Here is a 9,557-nt window from a genome sequence, read left to right on the forward strand (position 1 = left end):
TTCAGTCATTCCGTATTCAATCTTTCATTTTCCTGTCAATGGAAGATATGCCGTAGGCTCCTGTATTTTTTATTTTTTGGAAGCATACTGCAAATCAACCTACAAAGTACGTTTCTTTGGGGTAGATGAATGGAGCTAGTCCTTTAGAACATAGGACTGTGAGCTGGAATAGGCCAGTTGGTTCTTTGAACCTGTATTGCCATTCACAAAGATCATGACTGATCGAGTTGTGATCTCAACACTATTTTCCTATCTGCATTCCCATAAACCTCAATTACAATGTTTACCAAAATCCATCTAACTTTGCTTTAAATTCCATGATCCACTGCTTTCTGGAGGAAGAAAATACGACATAACAACAACCCCTTGAGAGGACAGATGCTCTCCTCATCTCCATTTTTAAAGAGAGACTTCTTATTCTGAAACTGTGTTCTCTAGTTCTGGTCTTCTGCACAGGAGGAAATATCCTCCTGGTATCCATTCTATCAAGTCCTATCAGCATCTTTATGTTTCAATAAATTCAACACCCATTCTTCTAAATACCAGTGAACAGTGTAAAGTATACTGTGAGTTGCCTGGGAGCTTGTAACTGAATTGTGTTAATTGTTCAATTGCAGCTGAAACCCCAAACCAGACCTCGTGTGGCTGGCAAAACGGCATTAACCCTTAGCCAATGCATCACAGTTCTTTTCAGGCTGAAACTGGGGAGATCAGTGACATCTCACTACTGCTGCATGAGACTGTCTGTTCTGAGAGAGTGAACCGCATCTGATTTCCTGTGGGTGAAGTGAAACAGCATACAAGAGCAGCAGGCTTTGCACACATTGAAGCTTTCTTTAAGTGTGTAGGTGTTTTACAAATGGAGGCTGGCACCTATGTGAACAGGAACTTAATACTAGCATTTCAATGTCCAGGGAGTCGCGCAACTGCAAACAGCCGATTAATGCAGCTCTGTGCCCAGTTTCCTGGCAACAGTCATGATGCCTTCATCGTGCATCAGTCCTGTTCTGTAGTCAGCTACGTGGCAATGAGTGATGTTCCTCAACACTTGGCTAATGACTGCCGTCAGGTGCAGACACTGAATGGGTCCATGTTGTAAACCATGGCACCACTAGATGTGCTTGCTGCAGCTTGTAGATTTCCATCTAGAGAGGTTGGCCCATATTACCACATGGGCAGGAAGAAATGGAGCAGGAGGAAGCAGAGGAACAACTTATGCCAGCAGCCAGGAATCTCAGACAGCCAACAGAATAACACTTCAGTTGAATCATTCCCACAACACAATCTCACCACACATATTCCCAGACTCCTTACATACACAATCTGAATCCCATGTACTGTCCAAAATCAGGAGCCCTACCATTGCATAAATAAACCAATACCATTTATCTAAAAAGAAAGTTAACATAATTCAGTACTCTTCACCGGAGAATCAATAATATTGAATATATGCAAACATAATCTTTGTACACAACTCTTACTGCTTATCTTATATGTTTGTTTAACTATTCTATTCCTCATATGACATAAAACCCCAATAGCTACAGCCTGGAAGATGTTAGGCTACTGAGTTTCCATTCAGCATGTATGTCATCTTGAGTTGTTCTACCGTTTTGGCAAAATCCAGTATCTTGGCACGAGATAAGGAGTCTTGTTCTTCCTTGGAACTTCCTTGGCAAGAACTCCAATGCTGCAACTAAAGTACTGAGGAATCTTGCTTCTGGAGCTCACCTAGCCATTTTTAAACTTTCAGAGAATTTTCTGTTTGTCCCTCCAAACAGGCAAGCAGCCATGTTGGTAATGCTCATGGTTATATAACTGTTTTTGTATAATGAGATAGGTGCACCAATATTGGGTGCCCTTGTGACCATGTAAATGAGCTATACTACCTGCTGTATGCCTGTATTTATAGTCAAAGGTTCCTGTCATCCTCCTCATACATTTTGCCTGTCACTCAACATGCTTGAAGGTACAATGGACTTCTCAAAGTTGTTACTCAGTCATTTTATCAAATGTTGTGGACTCCGCAGCTGGTTTATTGATCTTTTCACTTTTTACAACTGGCAGATGACTCATGTTTTAAAATTTCTCAATCTAATAGCCAATTTCAGGCCATCTGAAATAATTATTTGTCTTATCTCTCCAGTAAACAAGATTTTGTGATTATGAAATACATTTAACCATTAGTTTAAACTGTTATACATAAATGTTGAAAAAGATATTGAAAACTTTTTATATAAAGTGAAAAACTTACCATTCTAGGATTAATATGTATTGTGCATCAGATATCATGAAATTCAAAAACTTTTTTAATACTTGTCAAATTTATATTACTGATAAAAACTATTTGAAGAAAAAGCATAGTTTACATGTAACAGTCTTTCTTTTCTATTTAACAGTCTAGATGTATGTTGTTTCCCCTATTCATCAAGCAGATTTACCTATGGATTGTGATGTAGTTATCAAAGAAGCCCACATTCTCAATCTTTAGTAAACAGAATAATCAGACCAGACCACCAACTTTAATGCTACAATCTGGCTAGAGGCCAATGATATTCATTCTGAAAGCACGGAATTTACTAAGAGAATAAAGCCACAAGATTCCATGATTTTGATCAAACACCAATAAACTTTACTATAGGATATTAGAGCAGTAATATAATGTACAATGTATATGCTAATGTTCAGAATTAACATTGGGAAATATTGGTAATAGGTGGTGATTAAAACACACATTAAATAACAAATGCAATCAGGACAGATTTCATGGAATTCTCAGCAGCTACCCCCTGACTTTAATGACAAATGTGTCATCAAATCTTGTAAAGCTTCTCAAGAGATCCAATTATTCACTTTTGCTGATTTGGCCTTGAAACTCCCTCTCAAGAACTTCTTAATCATGGACTGCCTGAAAGACTGTTCACATTCTTGTTGATTACCCTCCTTTCTTGGATCTGTGCTTCCCTGGACTCCAAAGCTGCATTTCAGTATTCATTCACAAGCAGAACTCCAGCTGTTCACCAATAGCTGGCATCAGTGAGCCAGTCCTGCATTTAGTGTGAAATACTGTACAGGGGCCAGTATCCCATCACCAAGTCACCCATTATTTACTTGTGCACAGTACACTGGCTGTGACCGACCAGCCAGCCCAGAGTCAGTCCCCTGAACTAAAGAGATTCTAAATCCCCTGTTTATATTGGTCAGTTAGGGCTTCCTGGTTGGCTCAGGTTAACAACCCCAATCAAGGACCACACAGTCAACAAGGTCCACCTGGTTCCAATCACTACATAGTGTTTGTTCAACAATTCTGCTCCTCATATGACATAGAATCTCAATAGCTATAAAAGACCCACCGGTCCCCACTCCAAGCCTGTCCAGTTCCAAACTTGTCTAATTGCATCAGGGAAGTGCTGTTTCTGAGTTTCTAAACGCTTATTTGCTCAGCTTCACTGAAACTTTACAGTTCATAGGTTTCTTCTGAGCCTGCACTGCTTCCACAGACCTAGAAATTTTCCTACTTTCTCAGCTCGACAAATCTTCCTCTGCTTTCTGACTCTAACACTTAGTTTCCAACTAATTCCTAGAATTTCTTCCAAGAGACCAATCGAGTTTCCCTTGATTCCTCACTGAGTCTGGGTAGTTTGATCACCTTCCCAGCATTACAGCTAAATGCCGCACTCCTAGCACAGAGACTACATCGCACCCTGTCTATATCTTTCTCCTTACCCCCTACACATTGGCTGTAACCTTTGAATTCCTCTTCAGTGACTCCCAAACTGTCCTGAGTGATCTTTCTAAAACTTTACAGTAAACCCTTCCCCTCCCACCGGACAGATTTTAATTTACAACCTAGCAACTCTAGGAACTATTGGTTCCATGCAGGTTACCTGTCATAGATTGCTGGCTTGCTCATACTAAACTAAAATGAGACAAACGGAGGCTTTAATCACAGTTGAATAATTAGATGGTTCTGAGGAAATTAGTTCAAAAAATACCTTCACTAGATGGTGCTATGAATCTGTGTAGATTAAAAATGGTGCAAGGCCTTTTTATATGACAACAAATGATGAAGGCAAGATGAATTTTAAAGCAAATACTCAAAGTGCATGCATTTTATCCTGCTGAAAACATAGCTAATGTTGAGGCTTTTGCATCACTTGCAAAACTGTTAATGCCTTGTATCAAAGTTTTCAAGGTAATTTAGATGTCATTGACTCATGCAGGCTCAGATTTCAGTAACCTGATCATTGAATCATAGAATCCCTACAGTGCGGAAGGAGGCCATTTGGCCCATTGAGACCGCACTGACCTTCTGAAGAGCATCCCAATCCCCCACCATATCCTGTAACCCACAACTACCCTGGCTCATCCACTTGGCCTAGGTGTCCCTTTTCACTGCGGACCATTTAGCATAGTCAATCCACCTAACCGGCACATCTTTGGACTGTGGGAGGACCCAGAGCATCCAGAGGAAACCCATGCAGACACAGGGAGAATGTGCAAACTCCATACATACAGTTGCCCAAGGCTGGAATTGAACCTGGGCCCCAGGCGCTGTGAGGCTGCAGTGCTAAGCAGATATGCTAGTTTAGTTGCATAAGACTCAATCTTACAGTATTTTTTGGCTGAACTGGAATTTTGTGGAGTTTCCCTGAAACTTTTTCTCTGCGTGGCCTTGAATGATTTATTGCCACTTCCTGCCAAACTCGGCTGATTATCTACGAACCCTACCAATGCTACCTTGCTCTTTCAATTCTAGCCCAATATACCTGCCAGACTCAGAACAACTCACTACTCATTGGATATTCCTCTGATAGGCTGGCATCCCTGGTGCCTTCGCCATTTTTCAAAGGCTGTTGTGCACTCGGACAAGAATCACCAATCCAGCGTTGATCTTCATTGGTGATGTAATGACACGCTGCTCATTGCACATAGAATGCCTGACACTCCTTCACACATAAAACTCCAAACTCCCATATTAGTCGCTGTTTAACCATCAGGCCACGAAATGACATGTTCTTGGCCACAGCTCATCTACATACACTCCTATGTCAATGCTACATTGTCCCCAATGCCAACTGTAAACCTGCAGTGTCCAGTAGGGGTTTCACATATAGGCAAGTAACTGGGCAATCCCAAAGATAAGCTTTTATTGCAGTCATCTAAAGTGAAGGAAACAAATAGAGTATGCAATTCACCCCCACAATGCCAATGTTTGCATGATGACCAATTACTATTGACAGTCCACGACTGCCTGCCACACCCAGACTAGAATCGGATGTCAATCAGATCCTTCCCAGCTTGTACAACTGATGCAGCTGAGCCCAGTCATGCACAAGGAAACCTTCTGTATTGTTAGGCTGAAACGGGTTCTTTAAGGTCTGATTGAAATGATTACAAGAAGGTACACGTGCTTTGATATCAAGCAAATTTATTAGCTTAATCTATTTAATATATACATGTACAAACTAATGAGTGAATCTGGAAACAAAACAGAAATTGCTGGAAAAGCTCAGCAGGGGTCTGGCAGCATCTGTGAAGGGAAAAACAGAGTTAATATTTCGGGTCCGGTGACCCTTCCTGAGAACTGACGGTGGCTAGGAAAAGTCAGTTTATATGCAGAATAAAAGGGGAGGGGGATAGGTTAGGGAGTAAATGATAGGATAGAGCCTAAAGAGAGGGAAGAGTAGTTGGACAGACAAAGAGTTGATAATAATCAGGCTGGGAGGGTGAATAGTTGTTAATGGGGACTGTTAGTGACTAATAACAGGGTGTGTGTAATGGTAGGCTATGTGGTAACAGGGCCTGGTGTGTGGGGTAGGGGGCTGGGACATGGGAGAGTAGGTCAGGGCCTTTTTTGCGAGCAGAACGTGATGTTCGAAGCAGTCACCTAGTCTACGCTTCATTTCCCCAATGTCGAGGAGACCACGTTGTGAGCAGTGAATGCAGTAGACTAGATTCTGGGAAGTGCAGGTGAAGTGTTGCTTCACCTGAAAGGTATGTTTGGGCTCTTGGATACTGGGGAGAGAGGAGGTAAATGGGCAGGTGTTGCACTTTCGCCGGTTACAGGGGAAGGTGCCGTAGGGCTATGGAGGGTGTGGGGGTGAAGGAAGTATGGACCAGGATATCCTAGAAGGAACAGTCCCTGCGGAAGGCGGACAAGGGAGGGGAGGGGAATATGTGTCTGGAGGTGGCAGAAATGGCGCCTGATGATCTTCTGGATGTGGATGCTGGTGAGATGATAGGTAAGGACAAGGGGAACCCTGTCGCTGTTGCGGGAGGGAAGGGGGGGAGGGTGGAAGTGCGGGAGATGGGTTGGACCTGGTTGAGGACCCTGTCAACCACAGATCTAGGGAATCCTCGATTGAGAAAGAAGGTGGACATTTCAGACGCTCCGTTGTCGAAGTTGGCCTCATCTGAACATATATGACGGAGACGGAGGAACTGAGGGACCGGGATGGAGGCTTTACAGGAAGTGGGGTGTGAGGATGTATTGTCCAGGTAGCTGTGGGAGTCAGTGGATTTGTAGTGGATATTAGTTGCCAGTCTATCCCCAGAAATGGAAACAGAAATGTTGAGGAAGGGAATGGAGGAGTCAGAGATGGACCAGGTGAAAGTGAGGCAGGGTGGAAATTGAAGGCGAAATTGATGAAGTTTTCCAATTCCAGATGAGAGAGGGAAGCAGCACCGATGATATCATCGATGTATTGGTGAAAGAGTTGTGGATGGGGGCCGGAATAGGACTGGAACAAGGAATGTTGCACGTACCCCACGAAGAGACAGGCATAACTAGGGCCCATGCGGGTACCCATGGCCAACCCTCTTACCTGAAGAAAATGAGAGGAGTTAAAAAAGAAGTTGTTGAGGGTGAGGACGAGCTCAGCCAAGCAGAGGAGGGTGGTGGTGGGTGGGAATGGTTCAAGTCTTTGCTCCGGGAAGATGCGGAGAGGCCTAAGACCCTCCTGGTGGGGAATGGACGTGTAAAGGGACTGCACGTCCATGATAAAGAGGAGGCGGCTGGAACCGGCAAACTGGAAGTTTTGCAACCGGCGTAAGGCGTCAGAGGAATCATGGATGTATGTGGGTAGGAATTAGACCGGGGGGAGAAGACTGAGTCAAGGTAGGAAGAGATGAGTTCTGTGGGGCTGGAGCAGGCTGAAACAGTGGGTCTACCCGGACAGTCCTGTGTGTGGATTTTTGGGAGGAGGTAGAAATGAGCTGTGCCGGGTTGGGGGACTATCAGCTTGGAAGTGGAGTGGGGGAGATCACAGGATGAAATGAGAAATGAGTGAATCTGTCAGCTTAAAGTACGTAATATAGGCTCAATGAGTTAGATGATCTTGGTTAGCACATTTATTAGCAACAAATGTATAATGATGAGTCTCACTGCCTTCCGGCCATCGGCGACTCCACTGGTGGTCTGGAGAACTCGGGGTTCCTGCCACCATTCACAATCCTGGTCCAAGGTGATGTCCAATGCATGTGACAGAGTCCCTGATATTAATGCTGTTCTGGTTACATGCTGTATCACCAATTCATAGTACTTTCAGTACTTTCCAGGCATTCCATTGTACAGACAATAAGTTGAAAGCATTATCCAAGTGGCCCTGTGTCAACTACATAAAAGAATGGTTCCCATAGACAATCAAGGTTATGCAGTTACCCAACAGTCAAAATAACCTGTTTTCTGCACTAGGCCAGTGATCTTCCACTTGTCTCCAATTGCTCATTGTCATATCTAACTAACCCTTAACAATGAACCCTTAATGATCTGGTTTGAAGTCATCATTTTTTTGAGCCTATCACTACAGCTTCCTCTTCCTTATTGTTTTCATCCAGCTCCTCGGAAGACTGCTGCCGATCTCCCAGTTCCTCTGTATCCAGCACATTGCCTTATTGCCTGCTCCATTTGTGCACAGCACAACACACCAGGATGATGCAACACACTTTCTGGGGTATAATTTCAGCTCTCCCCCACCTCCAATCAAACATGTCCAAGTAGTGGAACCACATCTTCAACAGCCCTTTTGTATGCTCCATCATGGCACTGGTCAAAGAATGGGCAGCACTGCATCTGCACTCTTCATCAATCAGAGTCGCACAATAGTGTCATGAGCCATGGTTACAAAGGGTTGTCCCCCATTCCCAGTAACCACAGCCTTGTAGGGTCCCAGACACTCAAATGCACCACATACATGAGCGTGCTGTCGGACTTGGTTTAAGATAAGGAACAGAAGGTGTAGAGGGGATTTGAGGAGAATATTTTTCAGCCAGAATGTGGTGGGTTTCTGAAACCCACTGTCTGAAGGGGTGGTATGAGTAGGACCCATTATAACATTTAAGAAGTATTTAGATGATTTTGTGAAACACCTGAGCATCCAAGGCTATTGGTCGATGCTTGACGACTGGCACAGACATAATGGGCTGAAGGGCCTCTTTCCATGCTGTAATTTTCTATGACTCAGTGACAGCACTCTTGCTGGAAATGACTAATGCTGGGTATACAAGAAGCAAGACAGGTTTTTACCCTAAGAGCAGTCAGGGAATAGCATGTGCTGCAGATGTGGGCTACACACGCTCCTCCACACAATGAGACATGCAGCATCCCCACAACAAGGGCCATATCTCCATCATTCATTCAGCTTCAGCCTCAGTGTGTGCAGTGACACATTACATCAAAAGGGATTCCCTACTGTGCTCCAATCCCCTCTCTAGACCAGACCCACATCAACCATCAAACTTGTCACTGCATCTGTAGAACCCACTATTAAACTTACAAAACAGATGAAGCAATCGGCTTCCCCTCCCACAGCACCCCCGCAAGTTTCACAAGTTATGGGTCTCTTTTGACCAGTATTTCCCTCTTTTTAAATTATTGACACCTCTTTGATAAAGAAGTTAGTGGCAATGTCCAATTTGCAGCAGCCTGACCGACAGTGCCCTCCCACCCTTGACCCTTGACAGAGGAATACTCCTCACATACTTTCTGAGATGGCCATTTAATTGTATGAATATGTTGGCAGTGCAGGCAGCTAACACATGCTGTAGATGTTAGATTAAAGTCTCGCTGTGCTGCTCAACAAGGCGTTTGCCTCACCGCATTCTGAACTAATCCATACCGATGAACATGACAAGCACCCTGCCTGTGTGTCTATACAAAACAGCAAATCAATACAGAGTGCCTTTAGACTCTAGGGTGAAGTGCCAATTTTCTAACAGAGATCTTGGCAAAGTATAGATGCTGCAAGCATGCAGGAAGGCCCTAAGCGAGTGAGCACTTATAGAGCAAGCGAACATACCTGAGGTGATGCCTGGTCCAATGTCTGAGCTGGGTTCCTGTCCCTGTGTTAAGTAACCTCACAGCGGCCTTTCAATGCTAGTTGCTGAAGTACTTCCTAAGCATTCCAGAAGTGTGTCAGAGAGGTCCCATGAGAGGTTGGCAATTACTGGATGGCAATGTCCAAGCATGAGATGTTCATGAGGCTGGTTGCCATGGATCATGTCTGTGATGTTGTTGCATGGTGGCCAACATGCTTGCATCCAGCAACGATTTGAAG

This window comes from Rhincodon typus, chromosome 9 (genome assembly GCF_021869965.1).
Source record: "Rhincodon typus isolate 14 chromosome 9, sRhiTyp1.1, whole genome shotgun sequence".
In the NCBI taxonomy this organism is placed as follows: domain Eukaryota; kingdom Metazoa; phylum Chordata; class Chondrichthyes; order Orectolobiformes; family Rhincodontidae; genus Rhincodon; species Rhincodon typus.